The sequence below is a fragment of the Crocodylus siamensis genome, chromosome 4, assembly GCF_052110815.1.
Source record: "Crocodylus siamensis isolate JL-2025a chromosome 4, ASM5211081v1, whole genome shotgun sequence".
Classification (NCBI taxonomy): Eukaryota; Metazoa; Chordata; order Crocodylia; family Crocodylidae; genus Crocodylus; species Crocodylus siamensis.
In genome coordinates, this window is record NC_143398.1 from 217354231 (window position 1) to 217381169 (window position 26939).

At 40.2% G+C, this 26939-nt stretch overlaps 1 protein-coding gene across 1 annotated transcript in view; it reads right to left on the bottom strand.

Annotated features, from left to right (window-relative positions):
• The window catches only part of KCNJ3 (potassium inwardly rectifying channel subfamily J member 3), a 187092-nt gene that overhangs the window by 144393 nt on the left and 15760 nt on the right, over positions 1-26939 (bottom strand). The gene's annotated exons all lie outside the window — the stretch shown is intronic.

Genomic DNA, 26939 nt, shown 5'->3' on the forward strand with positions numbered 1-26939 from the left:
AGGGCCACTCGCATGATCAGGGGGCAGCAGGGCAGGCCCTACGAGGAGAAAGCTATGGGACCTGAACCTGTTCAGCCTCCACAAGAGAAGGCCTGAGGGGGGATCTAGTGGCCTGTTACAAACTACTCAGGGGGGATCAGCAGGCACTGGGGGAGTCCCTGTTCCCCCGAGCACTGCCAGGAGTGACCAGGAATAACGGTCACAAGCTGGCAGAGGGTAGATTTAGGCTAGATATCAGGAGGCGCGACTTCACGGTCAGGGCGGCTAGGGTCTGGAACCAGCTTCCAAGAGAAGTGGTGCAGGCTCCTACCCTGGGGGTGTTTAAGAGGAGGTTAGATGAACACCTTGCTGGGGTCATTTGACCCCAGTAATCTTTCCTGCCATGGCAGGGGGTCAGACTAGATGATCTACTCAGGTCCCTTCCACCTCTAGAAACTGTGAAACTATGAAACTATATTACATCCAGATTAATGCATTTAACAAATGCATTTTTAAAATGTCAGCAAAAACTTCTTGTCCTTTGCCAGTTTTTACTAGTGATTTCACCTACCTTGGATTCTAGTGGCCATTATTATTTACAGAGCATCAAATTTACTTTAAAACATAACGTGGATGAAAGAATACCCCTGTCCATAAATCTTTATTACACAAATAGTTCAAATCATATAATGTTACAATTGCACCAGACACAGGGCCCTGCTTCTTATCCAAATTAGAGCATGATAGAAACCAGCTATAGAGTTGTTATGCATTTTCAAACACTGATTTTGTAGCTAGTTGGCTCTTTTTATGGGTAGATAGTCATTTTTATCATGTGATAATTACTTTGCACTTGTGGCCAGTCTAAGTGTATTGTGTGATTAATCACTTAATTGCATAATATATATAACATGCAGCAGAGGCCTCATATATATAGAATACACAGGAGAAAGAACACTTCTTTAGCTTCTTTGTCCCTCTTGTATTGTATTAGCTTTCTAGTATGCCTTCAGTACAAAGTTATCATGAAGAAAATCCCCCACTAGAAGGAGTTAAGTGTTATCATTTTAGTGATGGAACTGAAGATAGTAAATACCTTCCTGAACTTGTGAAAAAGAAATACATCATCTCAATAGCTTTCTACTGTGGTAGAGGATTGGGAATCTTCAGCATTAAAAAACAAGGACACTCTCTGGTGCCAGATGGTTTTGGGAAGCTGCTTTTTAGATTCCCAGAGGTAAACCAACAAGTGTCAACCCTGTGGGATATGACAAGGACATTGCAAAACTAAATAGATGTAGTGAATGAATAAAAGTAACTACAGATTACAAATTAATGTAAAGGATATATATATATAGAGAGAGAGAGAGAGAGAGAGAGAGATTCCAAGATATTCACATTAACATAAAACCCATCAGCCAGATTATATTGGCAAGGCATAACATAAAGTGCTTGTAATCTTTTGCCTCACTTCTATTTAGAATAATTTGGACACTAAAAGTATCCAACATTAATATTCTTGCTTTGGTAAACACATTTTATTTTGTTTTGCTTTTTTGATGAGAAGAAGATAGTGCTGCAGGTTCTTCTCTTCCAATATCATTCCTCCCCCGTCCTATGACACATTCCCCCCCCCTTGTTTAGAATGTGACTTCACTCCACAGCCTGTCAATGTACTCAGCAGATCGACCAGAGGGAACAGACTGTGATGCAAATCTCTCCATCCTCCCCCCACTTTTCTTTTGCAGGACTGAGCACATCAGTTTACACCATCAAAAGATTTGGTCCAAGATTTTCACAGCAAGGAGACTTGGATGTGAACCAAATAGGTCAGAGGCCTTAGAACTGACCCTGTGTAGAGCAATCAAACTCTCTCCATCCCAGGCCAGAGAACACCAGGAGAGCTATTCAGAAGTTGCTACTGTTTGGGTATCAGGTCTATCCATCCCTCTTCCAGGGGGATATTTTTTCCAGAAAACAAGAACATACTGCATCATTTAAGCTCCAATGACATAAAAGATGAAGCCAACTGCAATACAGTTCTGCTCCACAATGTATACATAGAAATATGTTTGTGCCAACAACAGGTTTTAGCTTTGAATGAAAACAAAAAGCTCCATCATTAGATGAACTGTGATTATAAAAAATTGGAACAATGTGAGCATTTTTCTTTTATAAACTGATAATTTCCTTTTTCCATATAGCAAAGAATCTAGTATCTATATCAAGCATTAGAGAAAACCTTGAAGAAAATTCCTAGTATATATACCTCTTACAATTAGCACAAGCCTACAGCAGAACATAACAGGATTTGTAATTTTCTATTTCCCCCCTATACCCTGCTCATTGGATAGTTCTTACTGCCGCATGTTATCTCAGATATTTGTTGAAGATTGAGTTTTATAGTGCAATGTTTCTCAGTGGATGGTTATTTTAGGCTTCAGGAGTTTTTGCTATGAGCAAGGATTACAGAGAAATTCCATAGAAATTATCACCTTCAACCTCCAGTAAACAAGAAGAAAGCTTCCCTCCTTTACCAATATCACAATAAGTCAGCATTTCCCAACTGGTATGCCATAGAACACTGATGTGCCATCAGGCATGTCCATGTGTGCTGCGACATTTGGGGCTGGAGCCATGCCCCCCACCTGCTGCTGCTGCAGACACAGACAGATGGGGAGCGTGGCTCCAGACAGGCAGGGGACATGGCTCCAGCCCAAAATGCCATTTACCTGGCTGCACACCACCCCCCATCGGTGTCTGGCTGGCTCTGCACCACCCTCTTCCCCCAACGCCCATGTCTGGTGTGCTGAGGTGCATTTTTATTTAGGTAAGTGTGCAATGGGGCAAAAAATGTTGAGAAAGCCTGCAATAAGTGAGCGAGCATAACATGGTCAGTTCCAAAACATGTTTCTTAAAAAGCCTAGTCAGTAGCAGAACTTGGGGACTGAGTGCAAAAATAGCTCCTGCCATGCCTGGTGTGCTCCTCTGCGTGCCAGAGGTGCCCTAGTATGTGACTTATGTCTCCAACCCCCCTGGAAGGTTCTGTTCTATCCATTGTGAGGGGGAGAAGGAGCCGGCGGGCTCCAAGGCTCCCCGCCCAGGTACAAACACAGGAATCACACGCCCACAGACCCAAGACGCTCGGTGGGAACTCACCTCTTCCAGGTGCACGGAGAAGGGAGGGGCCGGCATGGACAGGGCCGGCATAAAAGAGACGCCGGCGCAGGCCAGCGGGAGCGTGGCAGAACCGGAAGGAGGCAGCGGAGGAGCTGAAGCCGTCCAGAGTGCCTGCCGGTGGATGCAAGCTGTCCTCTGATGTGGCCGGATCTTCTGGAGGAAGGGTAAGCCCCAGCAGGGCTTCTGAGCCTGGGAAGCGGGTCCAGCAAGGCCGCGGACTGTTTGCAGCCGTCCGGGAGCGGCGGGAACCCGGCAAGGGCCGGGTACCATATAAACTGTAACATAGGGGCAATCCCTGGCTGGGAAACCGTAGCTCCTGTAAGGAGTGGTTGAGCCCTAGTGAGGACTGAAAAGCTCATGGAGAGCTAGAGAAGGGGTTTCAACCCCACAGCATACAGGGGAATATCGGCGGACGTCTGCTGAGGGTCGAAGCAGTCACCACAATCTAGAGAACCCCTGGCCATAGCATTTTGTATACCTTTTCATTTCTTTTATGGACAATCTGAGTAATCTACGGACATGTGGCCTGCTCTGATAGGCAGCCACGCCCCGGTGGAACGGGCGAGGGTGTAGGGGTGGTGGAGCCGTCATCAACGCGGGACCTGCGGGACGCTAAGGAGTCTGATATTTGGACGACACGCGCCGGACCATCTGAACCAATCGGTATTACCATCAAAGTCGTGGCAGGAGAGGCAAGCGCATGTAAAACGTACAACCACAGGTGAGCCGCTCCTTGGCAACCGGTAAGCAGCCCCAACGTGGGGAGGCGGTAGCGACTCATCCCGCGACACCCATGTGTAAAATGTCATGTCAATATAGGTTGTGCACACACATTCAGATAATCTAGAATAATTCTTCCAGGTTTGTTCTCTTAGTAGAAAAACTTACCCAGAGACTCATATACAGACATTTGATGCTGAAGCCCTAAAGAATGGACAGCTTGCAGTGCTGACACTGCATCGGGGACACACACACACACCCTGCACACATCTCAGTGTACTCTGCAGGCTCTCTTAAGCTACCTAGCAAGAGATGGCAGCAGCGCATAGGGCAGCCCTCATTGGCTGACCCAAACTGCTCAGGGTCAGCCTGTTTCCCTGCAGCGTAACCTGAGGATTATGAAGGAGTGAGATCTGCTCCATGCTACAGCAACAGTCCAGTGAGTGAGATACCATCTTCCAGGGAGAGGAGAGGGGTAAAGGACTATGTTCTCTTCTGAAAGACACCACAGCATGTATAGACATTTACTCTTCAGGAGAGTTTCCCTGGCTGTTCCTGGGCTATTTTTCTCCTGGACTGGCAATTTTTACGCTGAAAGAAGAAGGCTGAAAGTATGTAAACTCATGGTTTTTCCTAGGGGAGCTGCAACTCTCCAAGGAGAAAGTGAATGTCTGTATGAAGCCAAAGACATTTCAATATGAGTTATGGAATATTCTTTTTCAAGTTTTGCATGCTTAGAAATAAAAGTTAGAAAAAAATCTAAAATTTAAAAAAATAGCAAAAAGGCCTGTACAGATTCATCTGAAACTGGTACAACACAATTACTAAATGAATATTATTAATACAAAATATTAGTGTTAAATGATCATATTAATAATTAAAACACATACAACACTTGTTCTTTACAGAAACACAAAAAAGCCATAAAAAAGCATCCACAGATGCATCTCAAGCAGGTCCAAGGAGGTGCTCCTCCCCCTCTTTGCAGCACTGGTCAGGCCACAGCTGGAGTACTGCGTCCAGTTCTGGGCGCCGCACTTCAGGAGGGATGTGGACAACATGGAGAGGGTCCAGAGGAGGGCCACTCGCATGATCGGGGGCAGCAGGGCAGGCCCTACGAGGAGAGGCTACAGGACCTGAACCTGTTCAGCTTCCACAAGAGAAGGCTGAGGGGGGATCTAGTGGCATGTTACAAACTAGTCAAAGGGGACCAGCAGGCATTGGGGAAGTCCCTGTTCCCCTGAGCACAACCAGGAGTGACTAGAAATAACAGTCACAAGCTGGCAGAGGGTAGATTTAGGCTAGATATCAGGAGGCGCAACTTCACGGTCAGGGCAGCTAGGATCTGGAACCAACTTCCAAGAGAAATGGTGCAGGCCCCTACCCTGGGGGTCTTTAAGATGAGGTTAGATGAACACCAAGCTGGGGTCGTTTGACCCCAGTAATCTTTCCTGCCATGGCAGGGGGTCGGACTTGATGACCTGCTCAGGTCCCTTCCGACCCTACCAACTATGAAACTATGAAACTATGAAACTATAATTCAAATTGTCTTGAAATTCTCCAAAAATTGTAGATGTTTCCTCAACATTCAGATGAATTTGGCACCATTGTTATATCATTTATAACAATCCAATGAAACCACAGTAAATGCCAAAACAACTTAACACAGAGCTTAAGCTTGGATACTTTTCTTCTACATATATTCTTCAGGTCATTCCTCCTCAAAGTTAGAAGGCAACTACTAAGCAAAGCAGGTAAACACCAAGGAAAATGAAAACAGTTTTTGGGCCTGGAAACTTTCTACATACAACAGGCATTATATATGTAAAAATACAATACTGTGTTATTGAGAAAATTATCTGGGTTAATTATTTATTTCATACATAAAGTTTTTAAGCATGTAAGTACATTATTCTTTTTTCTCCTCCAAAAATTTCAGGATAATATGGTCCCAGTTTAGCCAGACAAATAAGCATATGCCTACATATAAGGCATATGGGTAAATGCTTTTCTGACCTGGGATGGGTTGAAGTACATGCTTAAGGTTAAGTCTATGTTTCTGCATTTCATGAATAAGGGCCTGTACCCTGTACTTATACAGATTTCACTTTTATTATAATCAAATAACAATTCTGATTTATTGAGAGTTAGTAAATCAATACAGAGAAGACACAAATACTTAATAAACTGACCATTACTGCTATTCTTAAATCTATTCCAAAGACAACCCGTAGGGCTAATGTGCAAGGGAAAACTACTTGTATGCATTTATTTAAAATGTATTAATATTTGATTCCCAATTCAACCGATGGGGGAAAAAAGTCTTCAAAATGATCTTGAATTCTCAAGGTGAAAAATGAGGCTTCAAAAGAAAGAAACTTCTATTTAATGAATAGTGAAGCTTTGGTTTCAAAATATTATTTAAAGCCTGATTGTAGGATCAAGGGGATGAAAGAAATCAATGGCAGTTCATGAATCTTACATAACCTGAGACAATATAAAAACTGAAAATTTTGAGTGACTGAACTCTACTTCAGGGTTTTTGACTTTGGAAAGTCTGAATATTTTGAATGTGTGTGTACTGTGCAGTAAATTTAAGTCAGCATAAATGCACATGTAGACACGCCCCCTGACACTTAGCCTGTATTTACTTTGTGCCTATGATTTTCAATGTTTCCCCTGAAACAGATGCAATGACCTTCTCACATTCATGAAGAATGGATTGATCCACTGAAGATCCCTTCCAAAGCAAATTATATGATATCAAACATCATTATGACATCAAATATCAAATGGTATAAAATGTCATCCATTTTAAACACGTGAAGGAGTTGCAGTAACCAGTATGCATTTTGAAGGCTTTTTTTTTAGCTGAATACAAACTATCTTTAGACAGAACCAACACAACAAAGAAACATAACATTTAATATTTTCAAATTATAATAAAAACCAGGTTGTTCATGTTATGGAACATTGCGGTATATGTCTTCAGTGTTCCAGCCTGATTGTCTGCTTACTGCTTGTCTGTGTCAGACACAGTGGACCTTGAAGGAAACTTTGTCACAAACAGAATTTTTGACACCAGTTAACCCTTGCAGTTGCCCCTGGACAATTGTTCTAATGCAGTATCTATTTTACCTACAAGCCAATTTCCAATAGCAAGCTTCTAAATATCATTTTCTAGCCATTAATCTTGTACTGAAGAACTGGGAGGTAGGAAAAGGTACACATGCAGCCTGACCCTCTAAAAAGTGTGGAGGGGCATGTAAGTGAAAATGTGAATAATTCAAATCAAAATACAGAGGAGCATCAGCTGGCAATATATGAAACCTTGCATTTATTTGGATGCATTTATAAAATAAGTGTTCCAATAAAAGCTGTGTCCAATCAAGAGCAGTCTCAAGTCACACAAAAAGTCATTAAATCAGTCTCTATTTGTCTGAAATTCTCAGCAAACATATAATTCCAGGGTGTCAAAACATTATATAATTCCATACCTGCAGAGACTCTATGCAGCCCACTGGCCTGCCAGAGGATACTGCAAGTTGGCCTGTTGGTATAGCCATCAGTAAAGACCTTGGGTCACCACTGCCAGATCCTGTTCCTGCCATCCCTGCCACTGACAAATTTTGCACTATCCCTACTGGACTCTTCCCCCTCTCCACTGCCAAACCCTGTGCTCTGGCTGCTGCAGGACCCTGAACCACCCCTGTTGTCACCACCGCTGGACCCTGCACCTTCTCTACTGTCACAGGGCCCCATGACAGTGCTGCTGTAGCCACAGTGGCCTCTGTGAGTTGGATGTGACCCACAAGAAGCCTCACATTCTGGATCTGGCCCAGGGTCTCAGGTGAGCTTGACAACCCTGATATAAATGATGCTTTGGTCTACAAATTTCATAATGTATGTGGATCAATGATACACTGCCATGTGTCAATATAACATGCTGTGGCCTGTTTTTCAGCATAATTTTCACATCAAATACAGGGCATGGAAGATATTTGCACAGAAAGTTAACTGAAAGAACATTCCACATTCTCAGCAAAATTTGAGTGCATGTGTGTATGCGCGCGCGCACGTGTGTGTGTATTCATTCCTTGCTATCATGATAGAACATACAACTGTCTGAAGAGCTGTCAAGATTTTGATCAGGGATGGTGAATCTGAATCCCAAGGATTATCACTGGAAGCTACACACTCCATGTTTCACCATATGGGCATGGCTAATGTATATAGCATTTAGACTTTTAAATTAGCTATGCCCACCTGGTGAAACACAGGGTGTGTAGTTTACAGTGATATCCCTGGGAAATCAGATTCACTATCCCTGATAAAAAGCTTGACAGTTCTTCAGGCAGTTTTACATGGGTATAGCATTGCCAGTTTTCAAGTTGTATCCTATGTTTGATAGGTGCCTGACAACATGGAACTTATTAACTACTAAAAATGCCAACTCTTTATCAACCCTTGATGCAAATATAGACCCACATACAATATAAGATTAACTTATTCCTGCTGTCAAATAAATCAGATTTATTAATACTAACCCTGGCTTGCTCTGCAACATGCTGAATATGAACATGCATTCTAATCAATGACTTTTCAATAGATAGCCCTTATTGTATTACCAGACATAATTGTTTTTATTTGCATTAAATTCAACTCTAACCGGTTTTCTGCAAGAGATCATAACATTGTCTCAATCACTTTGCAAATCTAAGTAAATCATTCAGATCATTCATTTTTACTTCAAAGAAAACCACTGTTAAGCACTTGAATTGTAATAGATACTGGAAAAAGTTCCATCTATCAGAATCACTAGTGAAAGTCAGGTTTGTTCTGCATGGAAAAGAAAAAGCTAATGCAAGTTTTACCAAATCTCAGATATCTACTTCGGATGGTACCCCCTTTATTTGCCTGCATGTAACGGGCAAAAAACTCAAGCAGAACTGTATCACTGTATAAAGGTTTACTGTATTTCTCAAGGAAATTTTCAAGAAAAAATATTTTATAAGTAAAAGGAAAATATTAATATACTGCAATTATATCATGCAAAAAAGGAGTAAGACTTCTGATCCCCAATAACAATCATTGCTTTTGTAAGACTGACTAGGGGTCTCCTCAATGTAAAGAAAGCCTTAGTGTGGTCACTCATTCTCACCTGCTCACATTATGAAATCATTAACACATCTGCAGGTACCAAAGACTAATTCCAGAGAGCTAGCCAGCTTCTTTGATTGACTGATTGCTCTTTCCCCTTTCCCAAGGTTCTGGAACAATACTGTTTGTTTATAAAAAGATATGAAACATAGGATCTACACTATATATTTTTCCAAAACAAACTGAAATCTAAACAAGAAATATACCTTAGGTTCCTGACAGATGTTGCATTTATCACACAATTAACATGTTAATCAGGTGACAAAAGCAACATGTCAAACATTCACCAATGTATGGCATCATAAAATGGTAAACAAGCTACAAAGATGTTCCACTTTTAATGTGGAACATCTTTGTGGCTGGTTGGTATAGTGTTTTAATTTGAATGTGTGGTATGTTAAGACAGTGGGGCAACACAGCAAGCCTTCAGAAATGTTGGGAATGGAGCTCCTAATTGGGTCTACCCAATCAGCAAACTGAAAGTCACGCTCCTGGCAGCCAACTGCCAAGACCACAGCTTTCAAATTGCAGAGTGGGGAGAGAAACAATCAACTCCACTCCCCCATCTCAGCAGCTGCAAACCTGCATGCAGGGCTGTAAAAATGTTTTTTTTTAAGGTCCCAGTGTGCTAGGACCCTGGTATCACAGAGCCTCCCTCTGATCCTGGGGTCCTAGTGTACTGGGACATCTAAAACATAACTCCTCTGATCAAGTCTCCTCCACTAGTACTTGCAAACCAATGCCAGGTGTAGCCCCATACAGGGCTGCTGTGTGCCCATGCAACTTGCTGGTGTACATGGAGCCTGAATTCACAATCCAAAACTCTATACATGCTGGCAACTTAGGAGAGTGTAGCAGGGAGCAAAGTACTGGGACCAGTTTTCCATGTCAGGTTCCCTGCACTGGTAGGTTTGCAATTGGAATCTGTTCCCTGATTCCAACAATTCAAATGTGGCATGACAGGACATCTGATTTTTGGGATCAGGGATCAGATCCTATCACACTTTAAACATCTCCCAGTACCCTTAGTCATAGAAGCTGGATATGCATTTATTTGAATTAATTTAGAAATAGTGCATACTGCATTTCTGTAGGGGGTTGGAAAAGACAACCCCTGAGGTCCTTTCCAAATATGTGATTCTGAAATCTCCAAAGACAAGCTATAAATGTTACTATTAAACTAAACTGAAACTGAAGCATTGCAAGGATCATATCAAAATCAAATCCACAAATAAAAAAAAATAAATAAATTGGAGTCAACTAATTAAATGGCAAACTCTAATAAGACAAAAAAGATGGTTTTCCATTTCATTATAATTCCCAACTAAATAACTTTGCAAAAGTCAATCAAATCTGTAAATGGAATGCTTAAATATCCTAATGTTGAAACAAAATTATTATTTCCAATCTGGACCACCTCAGATTAAATTAGAAAGCTGCATAATTAGATTTCAATTCCCATGTGATAGGGTGGAAATGGTTGGCTCTTTTCTCCCCGTAGAGATATAATACATCTAAGAAAATACTCTTGATTAAATAGATGTTTAACAAGACTTATTTACTAGATATTACAGGAGTCAATCGTAAATCCCTTAGGTCCTTAACATTCAATCTAACATATGACTAAATGAATAAGGGTATCGGATATTATTTAGGACCATCTAAAATTTGGGAAACTTCTTTCTTGTGCTTTCCTTCTACAGATAATTAGTCCTCATATGCTTAAACATGTACAATTACACATTTACTATCACACTGTAATATTTTTAATAAAAAGTATCAGAACATCTCCCAATTAAGACAGAAGAAAAGATAAATGAAATATAAGAACAGGGATTGCACATTCTTCAGGTTTTGCATTGTTCTGGACTCTAACAGAGATGAGAGCTGGAACTGTAGAAAAAGGAGCCAGACAGACAGTGATGCTCCACTTGCATGTCATTCCCTGCTAGCAGACAGGTTCTTTAGAGCTAGGGACAGACATTATACATAAGCCAGTTTAAATGATCAGAAACTGGCTTAGACCTGTAACAGAACAGATATTCAAGGCACATAAACCAGTTTGAAAATGGCAGAAACCAGTTTGAGATAAACCTGGTTGAATGTAGTATCAGACTTAACAGATTTGTGTCAAACCAGTTTATGCAATGTCTGTCCCAGACCCCTTGCTGGTTTAAGATAAACCAGACTCCCCCACCATCCCAGCATGCTCTCTGGCCTGGGCAGGGCTCTCTGCTCCACAGCAGGGCTGGTCCCTCCCCTCTGCACCCTGACCACAGCTCTGGCAGAGACGGTAGGTACAGCATCTGCCTGGCTTTCCCCTGTCCTCCCCTCCCCCTCACTGCTCAAGCAGGAATCCCCCCCTCCCTTCCTCCCTCCCATCTCCCACAGCACAGCCCCCAGCCCCATGGACCCTAGGCATGCCTTATGCTAGCTAATGTCAAGGGGTGTCTGTGTGTGTTTGTGTCTCCAATTTCACTGGGACAGGCAGACAGAACAGTGACTGCTTAGGGCATTTGGAACTAGATTGCTGGTAAGCTGTTTAAGAAGAGTTTAAATTAATGGAGAGAGGATATTGTTTTGCTGATGAGCTGATAAACATTGTTATCATCTCCCTGCTGGCTTGCTTCCCTGTCAGTTTGCTGCAGACAGTATAAAGAAGTAGAGAGAGGGAGATTGAAAAGCTCCGTATCATCAACAGATGCATGCACTGCACCCTGCCTCCCCCCTTGCCTCAGAGTGCTAGCCTGGGGCTGGCAGCACTCCCACCCCTTCAGCAGCAAGTGGGGAAAAGCCTGGGATGATGCAGCCAGACCTCTGTAATCAGAGGTTCTGCCAGGGCCTGGCCTTGCCCCCTTCAGCTCAGCCCTGTGGAAGTGAAGGGTTGCTCTAGCACCCCCTGGTTTCTACCTTGAGCCTCTACAGGCATGTCCCTGAATTTCCTCAGTCCAAAGAGAATGTCTGTCCAGTTACAAAGCGGTTCAGCCTAGCCAGGTTAAACTAACCTGCAAAGACTGAATTAATTCAGGCTCAGGCTTTTTGAATGTCTGTCTCTAGCCCAAGTGTCAGGAGACTTGTCAAAGGCTGCTAGAGCCTGCCTGTTTGTCATGAACTTTTTCTTCTCCCAGGTGGCCAGTCCTGGAAATTCTCTGCATTTAACTTCCCTCAAGTTGCTCCTCGACCAAAAAGGAAAGGCTTTGTAAGTTAATTAGAAACTGATACATTTTGTTAGTGCTGCCTTGCAGTACCTCCTTCAGTAGATTTCATAGATTTCATAGATTTCATAGACATTAGGGCTGGAAGGGACCTCGGGAGATCATCGAGTCCAGCCCCCTGCCCAAAGGACAGGAAGTCAGCTGGGGTCATAGGATCCCAGCAAGATAAGCATCCAATTTACTCTTGAAGGTGTTCAATGTAGGCGCTTGAACCACCTCCGCTGGCAGACTGTTCCAGACCTTGGGGGCTTGGACAGTAAAGAAATTCTTCCTTATGTCCAGCCTGAAACGGTCTTGCAGGAGTTTGTGACCGTTCGACCTCGTCATCCCATGGGGCGCTCTGGTGAACAGATGTTCCCCCAGCTCCTGGTGGTCACCCCTGATAAACTTGTAGGTGGCCATCAGATCACCCCTGAGCCTGCGCTTTTCCAGGCTATAGAGTCCCATGGCTCTCAGCCTGTCATCGTAAGATCTGTTTTCCTGACCTCTGATCATGCGCGTGGCTCTCCTCTGGACTCTCTCAAGCTTCTCCACATCCTTTTTGAATTGTGGAGCCCAAAACTGGACGCAGTACTCCAGCTGCGGCCTCACTAAGGCCGAGTACAAGGGGAGAATGACGTCCCGGGATTTGCTCGAGAAGCATCTATCGATGCACGCCAGCATTTTGGTCGCTTTACTAGCCGCAGCATCGCATTGGAGGCTCATGTTCATCTTGTGGTCAATGATGACCCCCAAGTCTCTTTCTTCTGTAGTGCTAACCAACGTAGCACTGCCGAGCCTATAAGGGTGCTGCAGGTTTTTCCTCCCAAGGTGGAGAACCTTGCATTTTTCGGTGTTAAACACCATCAGGTTCTCGTCTGCCCATTTGCTGAGCTTGTCCAGGTCAGCCTGGATCACCCGCCTATCTTCTGGCATGGATGCTTTGCCCCAAAGTTTGGTGTCATCGGCAAACTTGGCCAGTCCACTCCTGACTCCAATGTCCACATCGTTAATGAATATGTTGAACAGTATGGGTCCCAGGACAGAGCCTTGAGGGACCCCACTGGTCACAGGACACCACGATGACTGACTGCCATCAATCACAACCCTCTGGGTCCGACCACGAAGCCAATTTCCCAGCCAGCGGGTATTTTCAGTTGAGGCAGCAGGTGTGAGTCCTGCCTTCCAATGATGGATTTTTGTTCTAGTCATGTTGTAATGGAAGAATCATAAGTAAAAATCAATTTAGAAGAGGTCCAATTAAGCCAAAAAAATTTAAAATATTTGATGGTGTCTACATCAAGGAGACCTGGTCCAAGGACTACTAAACTTTTTCACCTATTCCTGAAAAACATTAACATTCTGGACATATAATATCACTTTTGAGAAAACTGGCAAGATCAGATACGAGTAAGGGATCTAAAATTAGTATCATAAGCAATTTATTGAAATAAAAAATAAACCTAAGTGCTGTTACTGATTCTCACCTCTCAAATTTATATACATTTATACTAATATATACTAAATTTATTCTTACATCTAAACCTATCTCCAATCAAATGTTCTTATTCCTGTTGAAAAAAGAATTACAATAACCTTTCAGTTTAAAAAATGGCCAGTTGATCTGAAAAGTGCATCTATACTTTAATCCAGAAAATGTATTTCATAGTATTCAAATATGATGAACATTTAAAATAACATTTAAAAAGTATATATCTATGTGAGTTTAAATGACATATTTTCCTCAAAAATCCAGGAAGGTTTTTGTTTGACTGTTTTAGAACAACTACACATTTCATACATATTGGCCAGTAAATACACTTGGAAGAGGAGTAGTGAATACAGCATGCAAAGAAAATTATATTTATCCTCCAAGGACAGACAAAACAATAAGAGAGAAACACCACACTGAGAAACTTGTGGAGATTTCTATTTTGCTTCTTCCTATTGGATTTTACCATTGGGGGATCAAGTCAGCACTTTATATGAAAGAAGAATTTACATTCCAAACCATTGAGATAGTTCACTTGATAAGAATGCACTGTACACAGAAAAAAAAGGTAACAATAGCCACTATGACTTCTAAGGAGAAACTGAAATACTTCCCCACCATTAAAAAAAGCCTAAACAATGTTCATAGATTTTGCACACTGCAATATATCAGTACTTGTCATTGTCGTACTTTCATTTTATTATAATTACATAAAGATTAACTAAGCTTTGTTTAAGACACAACATTCTGAAAAGAAAACACAAATACTTCGCTTGAAGAAGGGACACAAGTCACGTGTGCTTAGGAAGCTGGGAATTATTTCTTTTTTTTTCATATTAGGCATGTTCAATTGACAGGAGGTGTAATTCAGATTTAGATCACAGATCAGTTTTGTGCTCCTAAGCTTTCTGGATCATTGCACAAGACATTCCCTCAGTGATTACTAACTCATGCTTATCATCCAGCACTTGTTCATGAAGAGATTGAAATAGATGTAGAATGAAGATTGACCAAACTTGCCTATGTAAGTGTCTGATCAGTACATAAAGCCTATTTCCAGAGGGTTAAATACTACTGCATTAAGTATCTACAAAATATTTTTTAAAGTCCCAACTTTAGATAAATCACTTAGCATTCAGGTTATACGAGGTGAACTTAAAGCTCCAAAGATTAACTCATAACATTAAAGCCAATCTCATTTTTCTCTGACATCTCACAGGATTGTTGTGATTATTTCTGCCCAAGAAACATGACTTTTTCTGATAGAAGGCAGTGAAAAAAAATAGCTTCATTAACCTAGCAGACAAATTATAGAATTTGCTCTGTAAACATATTTCTCCCTTAAAACATTGAGAAGCACAAACTACCCCCAACTGAAAAGTACACAATTCTGTAAGAAATACAAGAGTATAACAAGCAACTTCCTGAAGCCACCTCATCAACCCTTGTTTTAAGCATCATCTTCTGAATTTATCCAGGAACAGAGCCTCCTCGTCAATAATATTTTTGCAGTGCAAAGAGAAGCCCAATTGAATTCAGGAAGAAATAATCTTTCTGCTTGAAGCATAACAGCTCAAGTATCTTTGTTTTAAGCTGAGACAGGTAGGTAGTTGGCTGTGTTAGCAGAAGGCAACGCCGATTTGCGCGCTATATACTAACTATATTAGAAATGCATGCATCTCTAACTTTATTTTAAGTTGACATCAAACTGAAGCCACTAAGTTTTCACACAACTATTCAATTATTTACTGAAATGTGTAGGTCTGCAGTGGTGATTTCAGATATGTTTTCTAGTAATAAATGCAAACTGCTCACATTTACCACAATGGGAAATGATTATAAATACTGACCATACTCCACAGCCTGAAATGGGAGCGGTGGGGGAAGACTGCTTTCTATTTCTTGGTATGTAAGGTTGTGAAGATGATTGTGGGGTGGTGTCATACACAAAGTATACCAAAAAAATATCTGGCAATGCACACAAATATATCTGGCAGTGTCTGCTTGTGCATCAGCATCATTGGGAATCTAGAAAGACAATAAATATTGAACGACAGCAGTGTTTAAAAGGACCACCACTACACATACTTCAAGAACAACAGCTATCATTATTTTAATAATGCACAGACCTGGGAATTCTAAAGAAAAAAATATGAAACGTGTCCCAAGCTTATCCTTATTTCTTCAAATCAAAACTACACTTGGAATGAAACAGCATTATAATTTTAAGACTAATTTACTCCAAACGAATGCACAAAAATGTCCACCACAGCTTTCTGTGCCACCTGACACCCTTTTCCATGGGGAAATTCACTATGTGGAAAGGAAAACAGAAGTAAAGCTCCTGGCCTCTCTAAGGTTTCCTGCTACAGGAAGAGATATTAATTTATGCCATGGTCTGCAAGGGTGATCCACCTCAAACAGCCACACATATCTGCTTATTCCTCAATTGCTACTGCCATACCCCTTCCTTTGATCAGTCTTGGCTTTTTATAAACTACCCAGCTCTAGGACAGAGTTTGTAGATACTTTTTATGGGCAGAGCCTTATGGTTATATTTCCATTGTAGAACCCTGGATTGTGTCTGGCTGTTAAAAATATCATTTCCATTTTCACATTAGTGAGGGAAAATATGCCTATAATATTGCATATAACTATGCATGCCCTTTATTTCATTTCATTTACTGTTTATTTTCTTTAAAATGCTCAGGTAATACACAATTATTTAAAAAGCTAAACCAAGTTAACAAAGACAAAAAAAATCAGAAACAAAACATTAGTACTAGAACCCTAAAAAGCATACAAACTTTACATTATATCTGGGAGGTCTCTGATCCTACTCTGTCAGATAAACAAGAGGTAAAGGACCCTCTAGTAAATATCTGACACTTGTCAACAGATGCTTACAAACCAAGGAACATTAGCTTGTGCACATCAGAGAATTTCTGTTGTATTTATTTATTTCATTCTTGCAAATATATGAGCACGCTATTTCTGGGGAGTAAGTGAGTCTTTCAGCTAGGTAGAGCCCAAATTATATAGCAGTGTACAGGTCAATTTTATATAAAAACACATAAAAAGAATATGTGATGTGGAGATCAAATGCAAAGAAGATAAGTTGCAATATTTTCTATCAGGCATAGCTCATGCAGACTGCACTGCAGTAATAGAATTTGGACTACATCCCAAAATATACTAGAAAATCAGTTCCCATTTCAGGGGACGATATCCTCCCAGCTACATTCCCTGGCTATAACCCTCCAACAGTCAGTGTCACCTGGGTCTTCTCTGGGTTGAGCTCTGGTTGGGGTGGGAGGTGGGGAGGCACCATGGTGTGCTGCATGGAGCAGGCAGCAACCAGCACACCTCTCCCCCTCCTTTGCCCCTGAGTAAGAGGCAAACATACAGGGGGAGATGTCGCTTCCATGCCCTGGGGCCCACTTCATCCCCACCTGCCCATCTGCCTGTCCCTGCATACCCCCTACAACCTTTTTAAGTACCCCTGGGGGTATGTATACAACCCCTGTCCTATCCCATACAGGTGTTCTTGCCTAACATATCCGTAAAACTACATAAATAACCCTGTCACACAACAACAACATGCATTGCTCAAAACACCAGGTATACCCCAACCTGCCACAGGAAAAGCAGGGACACAAAGCCACTGTCAATGTCCTGGTGCTACAAGGTTTATTAAAATACACTCGGGAGTTCCCAGGCAAAAGACCATACCCACTACCGCAGGCAAAGGCCAAAACCCCCATAGTCCATGTTGATTCTTTCCTGATCCTAAATGCAGTTATCACTCTGACTCCAAGCAGAGGGGCAAGACCCTCTAAACCCGAATCTCTAGGTTAGAGTCCCAGAAAACGCATCTGCCCAACCCCATTAAACTCCCCAGCCTTGGCTGCCTTGAAGAAGACAAAAAAAAAAGTCCTGACAACTGTAGCAACAGGAGGGGGAAAAATTCATTCCCAGCCCCATGTGGCAACCAGCAAAACCTAGAAGCATGGGAAAAGCCAAACACTTCCACTCTGTTATACAATCTGGAGCAGCAAACAACTCTACACCTCACACCCCCTTTCTGTCATCCTTTCCTCTCCATAAACTTATGCCAGCCCATTTAGTATTCTTTCATAACTATGTTTATTGCAGAGCTCAGCTTCATTCTCCTGCTGCTGAGCACTGTCTTCTCTGATATCCACCAGAGCTCTTCTCTTTATCTTCCAGCAATCCACTGAGGCTCCTTGGCTTTCTGGAAATTCTCTCAGCGCCCAAATCATGAACAAACATATTAAACAGCACTGAGCCCAGGACAGACTCTGGTGAGATTCCATTCAAAAGCTGTTTCCATTTCTACATGGATCCATTTATAATGACCTTTTGCTTGTAGGTACTGAGCCTACTGTCTCTTCACTTTGTCATAGTTGAGTAGTCCATGTTTCTCCCGTCTGTTTATAAAAAGGTCATGTGGAACTTGTGACAAAAGCCTTATCACTGAAGTCCAGACAGAATGACCACTGCATTCCCTTCACCCACCCAGTAAGTTAGCTAGCTTGTCAAAGAAGGACATAACATTCAATTAGATCTTGATAAATCCATACTGGCTGCTTGTGATCAGCCTTTCCTCTTCCAGATGTTTTAAATGGACTTCCTTATAATATAGTCCAGTAATTTCCCAAATATTGAAGTCAGGCTAACAGATCTATAATTCCCCAGGCCCTCCTTTTTGTCTTTTTTAAAGAGGAGGACTATGATTGATGGTCTCAGCCCTGAGACCACACCAGAGCCAGCTTTCCCCATGTGCAGAAATGCATCATGGAGATTCTCCAGGGCATATCTCTGTAAGTAGGGAACATGTCCATTGCCCCAGGTTTCTCCAGGTCCTAAGGGTGGGACAATGGACAACGTATTTCACCCGATGAAGTGGATCACTTGTGCTAAAATTCATCCTCATCTAACTTCCTTGTACTGTAGAAAGGAACTTTTCAAAATGCATGCATTTTGGGAAGGTCTGTGAGACGCTCTTGAGCATGCGTGGTGGGAGAATAGTAGTGACTGGTGACTATGTTGGGATACCACTGAGGTCAAGAGGAGGAAAAATAAAAGCTCTATCCTAGCAACCACGTTGGAATGTGTGTGGCACCTGGGGCTCAGAGAGGCACTTCCTGAGAAAACTATCTGTGAATAGGGGAAGGGTCTTGTTGAATAAAATAAGAATGTTCTATTGAAAATGCAGACTGATTAGGACTGGGTGAGTACTCACTCTTGCTGGTAGAGGTAACAAATCTGTCTCATACCCCAGGAACTGAAGAGGTTTAAAGGGAATTTGGATTATTTTTCTCTCATCCAGAGGCATGTATCCTTCCCTGAGCATGTGCTGGGAAAAAGAAATAGCACAAGCACGCTGGATCCATCCACAGCCTCCAGAGAAGGTGGATTCAATCTGCTGCTAACTGGACTCAGTATATAAGGAGTATCAGGGACAGTGAAGCTGATCAGTAGCTTATTCAGTACCAAGAAGCAAGATAGATAGATAGATAGATAGATGTGGACATTTAAAATTTGTTATTATTGACTGAAGAAAGTTTGATGTCAAGTGTCTCACTCTAGCTGCTGTTGGATATGTGTAAACATATAAAGCAGTAACAGAATGAAGAGACCTGGTTTATTCTTCCATGTCCCACTCCTGTGCTGTATCTATTATTCTTTGCTGTTTTAGGGTGTAAATAGATGTTGCCAAATTAAGCAGATCAGATGAGGCAGTGTAAGAATTATACAATACTGAATGCACAACCCGTCTGGGTTCACTACGCACACACAAAATGTTTACACGTGTGCCCAGGACCTCAGCACATTGAGCCAGGGCAGAGCAGCCCCAACCTGGCAGGGAGCTTGGGGGGTCAGCCCCAGTATCCAGATGACAGCATCAAGCAGCAAAGGGGCTGCCTGGGACACGAGAGTGCTATAGTGAGGGGCTAGCTGGTGTGAAGACAGTGACACTTTCCAGTGGAGCTAATTAGTTAACTCCACAGTAAAGCACATGTGTAGATGCACACGCTTTGTAATAGTTTCAGTATCTCAGTAAATTGAAGAATAATATTGCAATTTTGAAATCATATGGGCTCCTAAATGCATAGCACTTGAAGTTCTGATGGCATGCCAGCGTACGACACATCACTAGTTCTCTTAGGCAATGGCTTCTTAGAGTTCTACTCAGATATAACAAAAGGTTCTTAACTTTTTCTTACAATCGTATTTTACAACAGGACAGCATTCAATATGCTGCTTTGGAAATAAATGCTTTGGGGAGACAATTATAATTTATCAGTATAGTTTGGGGACTGGATATATATCAAAATTATTGTTTTCAGGTCCTGAAGTATTACAAATTAGCTGTATGTCTTGACTGTTCTTCACTTTTGAAAAGCAATTTAAGCACTTCTTCTGTTCCACCTATTTTTGTACTACCTTCAGCAAAGCAGGACAGCATCTGACTGATATTCAAATAGAGAAATGAGGCCATATTAAGCATGCAACTTATGTCAATATAAGTCCACTGAAGTCCATAGAGTTCCTATATAAGTAAAAAATCTCAAAAACAAGAAAAAGATTTAGCCCAAAATACCACAGAAGTCAAATACCAAGATAGGAGTGAAGAAACTGGCAGAACCATATAGTTTTGCAGATTTCTTTGAAGCATTAAAAAAATGTTGGCATCCTGCTGTTTTATACTCTAAAGTATCTCCCAAGCATAAACATTTAGCTACTACATATATGTTTTTATAACAGCATGCGTGGTGAGGGACAGAATCAGGAGATGTATAAAATTATGCAAAAGCAGTTCACAGACGAAAAGAATTACATCCTCTGTAGCAAGATTATTGTGATGTGCCAGCTATGGTCCCATGCTGGCAGAACCTAATAGGCTTTTCAATAACAGAAATTGTTTCCAAATGTATTAATGTTAGATGGAAGGTAACACAAATTGTACCTTTTAAAAATGACAGAAAAGAACATAAAAGATGGCAAGAAAGAAAAGGAAGATCTGTTTTCTAGGTTATTTTGTTCCCGTTTCAAAGATAAGAGGCCCCTTAAGCAGGTAACTCCTTTTATGACAGGAAAGATTTATAATGCAGTTAGTACAACAGTGCACTCATGGAAAAATATAGCCCAGGACTGCTTCAAATGAGGAACAATTTGCTGCATGGATCTCAGTACTTTGAAACCATAGGATGACAACAGAAGATGGAAAAGTGGGAGTGGCAGAAACAGTGTGTTGCAGACTGAATCAAGAATCCAGGGCCACCCACCCGACACAGAAACATGTGCCTGAGTTGCAACAGAGTCGTCAGTCCAGGATCAGCCTCATCAGCTATCTTCAGACCCATGGATAAAGCAATCATGCAAGATAATCATCCTTGACTGTATGGGATTGCTGAGATTATATATATATAGAGAGAGAGAAAGAGACTCATGGAATTGCACATAAAGATCACACACTAAGATTTTCTTTGGAGAGTTTATAGATGGAATGGACATAAACAAGGTAATTTAAGTCTTTTTCTTAAAGACTTAAATTCTTCCTTACAGTCTTCCTTTGTTGAGATGTCTTTTAGCATTTCACCCAATCTGTTTTAAATCTTCACACCATAAAGGAGCACACTGATATGTACAGGTTTGCATAGATGTACAGAAATGAAATTTCTATTTGTACTTAGTACCTATTCTCTGCCTAATTTTTTTACACCCATAACTGGTATCTTCCTTCAGATCAAGTGTAGTTTCTCAAGTATATCTTTAGTATATTCTAACAAATATAGAAAAATGAACAACGCAGGGCTTTATGAGCTGAAAAGTGGAATGCAACTAGACTATACACCTTTCTAAATACTTCTGGAATGGAGGTAAGCCACATACTAAAACTCCTGCTATTAAAAGTAAAATATGGTCTTTTTAAATAATTTTGACTAAACCAATTAACTATACTCAGAACTCCTCGATTCCACAGGCTTTAAAAGTGACAACCTTGTAAATTCTCATGGAAAGTTTAGAAATATTAAAAGTATGTAAGTGCCCAAGCCTTTCATTTTTCCAGATAACACCTAAGTTGTAGGAAAACTATAATGAAATCTTAACGTTTCAAGACTTCAAATAAGTCATTGTCTAGTTCCTAAAGTTTACTTCAGTTTGAGACAACAGGGCAAGAAAACAATTTTATGAGATTTAACAAAGTAACACACATCAAAAATCAGCCGTATAGGGATGTGGCTGAGCACTCAGCACAGGGGCAGCGGCAACTTCTAGCAGCTGCTGCAGTTGCCATTGGGATTGTGCAGTAGGTAGCAGAAGCCACTCCCCGCCTACATTCCCTACCACCCTTCTAGTCCCACCATAATGGCATAATACTAGGGAGGATCAAAGTTACTTTTGGAAGAACTGAGAGAAAGTTTTATATGATATTCTGAAGACAAATATAGCAAGCTGGATGATAAATACATGGTCTTCCGGGGATGGCCAATAGAAAATTATTAATGGCATGTTATATATAATAGGAATAAGTAAAACTTCTAGGTTTTTAATGACACAGACATAAGTGCACAGCTTTCTGAGCAACTTGTATTCTCAACAAAACAGAACGTGCAAGAAGAAACAAGTACAGAGAATGCTAGTATTCAGTCAGGAGTCTTGACACTTAGCAAGTGAGCAACAGTGTTAGTCACCAACCACATATGGACAAAATGTCACTGGTCATTTCTTCATGCTGAAACTCAAGTCCTTTTCTAAATGAAGCTATATTTGGCAAGTTTCCCCAATACCAACATATACCAACTGCCTGTATCAGTATAATCAAATCTCTCCTTAATTCCCTTTCTAAAAGTGGCTTGTCTCTCACAGTAGAGTGAACACAATTCCACTTCACAGGCCCCTTTACTATACATGGGCCTGTGCACAATTTCTACAGATTATTTTTTTATTGAAATATTATTCCTTTCCTCAGAGGCCTTGTCTTAGGTGGCCACAGACACACACAAAACCTAAAAGGCTGGGGGAGGGGTGTTCAAAAGCAAATAAGAAGTGAGTACTGGGAATGGTCCTTCATGAAAACAGATTGCAGACAGGGGGTTGGAAAGACAAATAAAACATTCATCTAATGCAGTCTTCTTTCCAACTATTCTTATGTTAGGATAGTTGGTCTTAACCAATTTCTATTTTGTCCTCATGTTTATACCCCAGAAATGGGGGGTATGCTTATTTCACAAAGAATAATATTTTGTGACATCAACTTAAACAGTTGAGACATTTTATCATGAGCCAAATCTTAGTGCTGTCCATTTAAATAGAAATCAATGCTTAATTGCTGCTTAAAATTATGCTTCTATTAGTGTAATCATTGCATTATGAGATATTGCTTTAAGACTTGTCATGGGAAATAACATTCTCTCCTTTCTAATCCAGCTTGATGGACCAGATTCTTCTATCACCTGCCATGGCATTATGGCTAGAAGTTGAAACCTTTTAAAGAATTCTTATTTCCATAAATTCATTGTCCAATTCTTCAACTTACAACAATAAAGTTAACATGGCATGTGCATGTGTGTGCATGCACACACACAGGCATGCACCACTAAGGAATTTACTTTGTTCATTATGTTTGAAAATACTGTGAATTTAATAGGAAGATTTTTTTTTACTAGTCACTCATAAGTAGAACTCAGGTCTTTGTGCAGAAGATCACACTACTTAAGCATAGTGCAGAAAAGTTCACAATACTTTTCAGACCATACAAAGAATTATTTACCTTAAAAAGTTTGCACGGAATGCATGCAGACAGGTATTGAATTTCCATTAAACCTTAATAACCTACATTGATACATCTGCTGCATTAAGAGTCTAAAATAAACTAGCAAGGGTCAGCTTGGATCAAATCACTTGTGAGCACTTCACAATTAAAGGGAAAAAATAACTCTGTGTTACATGTCATTATTTTTACATTGATCTGTCTTCATGGTAATGATTCTCTACAAATCAATTGTATGAAAAGGAAAACAACTTTAGAAAAATGGTCCTACGCTAATAAGGCTGTTTAATGTTTCTAAACTCAGCAATACTTTTATTTTATACTCTATGTACTCATCTTAAACCCCATACAGTCAGTCTGAGAATTTTTTTTTAAAAATTAAAAAACTAGATGCAGAACAGAAGAAAAGTAGTATACTATTCTACATATACATTAATGTTGAATGAAAGTCATTCCCATCAAGTCTACAACACAAGGTTCATTTCACCAGTAAGGAATAAGACATCTGAAATAAATTAAGTGTTTTTATCTTGTGTTAATGTCTGATTTTAATTTTCCTTAAAAATATGCAACTAATTCACAAAAAAATAAAAAACACACAGTGATATGTGTGCAGTGGAATAATAAGATGACTATGTAACACATGAACAGGTGCATATTGCACATTGCTGCATATGATTTAAATTTCACTTTTGGATGCCATGCCTTAGGAATGACTAACCATATGCCAAGCTCGATAATTATACACATACAAATTCAACATATTTTCATTAAGCTATTTTGAAATTTATAGTAACTTCAAAACAAAAGTATATCCTGAATTTAGATTTAAAGGACATATTTTAACAAAAGGTTTTGTTGTAGCAAATAAAAAACTAAAGGCCGTTATTAATTTGTTAGCAGAGAGAAAGCTATTCAGACAGAGAAGAGTGAAAGGGTTTTATAAAGACTACGTCCTGCTTCATTTCTGAAATTCCTTTTCTTATCAACCAAACTTGTTACAATGCGTATTTTCTCACTTTCTTTCTCTGGACAATTAATAAACCTTCTTACTCAGGGGCAGGCAATTATTTTGGGCGGAGGGCCACTTACTGAGTTATGGGAAGCCATCGAGGGCCGCATGACAGGCAGCCAGGGGCAGATAAATATTAGTTTTATAAACTTTTTAGAGGCCCCACAGGCTGGATAGAATGGCCTGGTGGGCCGCATCCAGCCCGCAGGCCACATTTTGCTCACCCCTGTTCCTACCCAACCCAAAGTAATGCCCTCTTCTAAGAATGCACAGGTAAAACATTAAGAATGAAAGGCTAATCTATAAATACTTGAAATGCCATATCTTGAAAGATATAAGAGGATTGTTAGGATTCTTAGAATTCTGAGTGATACATGCCATTTGGTTTAAATGGCATAGACATAAGCTAAAGTGGCATAATATTAACATACAACCCATATTTATGACACAAAGATTGTAATGAAAGAAACGTTGTAAAAACTTCTCCAAGGTCTAATCTAGATCATTGCCCTACCTTGTGGGGTGTCCACAATTCTACCCAACTTGGTGTACACAGGCACAGACTCAGGTCACACTGTGCATCCTAAAATAATAACTCTTCACAATCAATATGTAAACAAACCATGCCCTCCACAAAATTCTGAAGATAAACTAGGGGAACTTACACGCATGCAGGGATCCTGTTCTAATGCACTGGAAATCCAGTGCATTGGAGCAGACTCAATCGATTAATTGAGTCTGCTGGAGCACATAATTGCTGCACTCTGGTGGTCTCACGCATCATGTATCAGCGGTGCAGTACACCTCCACACTGAGAAAATGGCAGCAGTGCACTTTGAACTAAAATATGTTCAGTGTGCTTTAGTTCAAAGTGCACCTCCGCCATTTTCTCAACGCAGAGGAACACTACGCTGCTGATACATGTGATGTGTGGTGCTTTTAATTAGCATGGCTAATTAAAACCACCTGGCACTGCATTGTGAGCACATGTAAAAATGGCCTAAGTGGGCTTCCCAAGGAACAATGTGGTCTTCAAGAAAATGGGGTTGTTTACAAAGAAGAGGACAAGGAAATTACTAAACATAAAACACTTTTAAAGCAGAAAGGAAGAGGAAGAAAATTGGATTTCTTTTAAATGAACAATATAGGGAACATGTAGACTAGATCATTCAATCTCATGGAAAAGCAGTTCATAATTAAATTAAGAAATGTAAGGTAAATGCCGGTAAATAAGGTTTGGCATTACACCTACTATATGCCAGAATATCCTCTGACTTTAGGAGTAAACTTGTTCAGCTTCCATCCCCTCTCTGTTAAATATGGAATGTTTTATAGACTTGATTACCTTTTAATTTATATCTTTATTTAAATCACTTGTCATTTTTTCCTCTCTGAAACAGACTGAGTCAGAACTATTTACAATGTAGATGTCAAATGTACTTTTTTATTAAATGATTTTCTATATTTTTCTTCTCATATTCCACTTATTGTGCTATCCTTTTTTCATTTAATTTAAACTTTTGTGAATCTGTGAATCTCACATTCTGTTTCCTTGCTGCACTTTGCTGGACTATTTCCATTCTCAGATACTATACTATACAACTAATGCATAGCAACTGGGTTACCTCCCTTTGACCATTTTTTCTATCGTCTATTCGTATTTTCTGCCATTATTTTAAGTCTTTTGCTGTCCTCCATGTTTTATTAAGATACAACCTATTTTATTCAGCTCACTTTCATCTCTTCCTTTAAAACTGGGTCCTGACTTTGCAACCTCACACAGGTTTGGGTTTGCAGATTCAGATTCTACTTTCCACAGATTTTAGCAACAAAAAACTAGATTGGTAACAACATGTGGAGACAAAAAAGAGTGCAAACACAGTCAATGCAAATTTATTTAAAAACTCGAATGGTTATTTGCAGAATCCTGTCTCTGTATCACCTCTCTCTAGCCACATATGCATACCATATCCATGTGTACCTTTACACAAACAAAAACATCCACTACTGTTAATAGAAGTTAATGGAATTAAGCTAGATACCATCTTCTGTGGATAACTTTAGTGGGAATTAGACTAAATTTATTAATAAACTGGAATATTATGCATTATTATGGCTTTAATTCCACAATGATATCTATAATAAGACTCCACGGATCTAGATAATTAAAAAGATTCCAGCCTCAAAAAGTGATATTCATTGGAACCCGAAGAGGCATATTCAAATTATATCAGTGCTGACAATACTTAGAAAGTATATAATAGTACTTTAAGTGTTAGAAGGAATGTTTAAAAAAATCTCTTTAAATTCTCCTCTATCACTGTAACTAAATAACACAGAATTACACAGGCACAAATGTATAAGCTGAAAAGTAGAAAATAAAGTATTTTAAAATCTCTT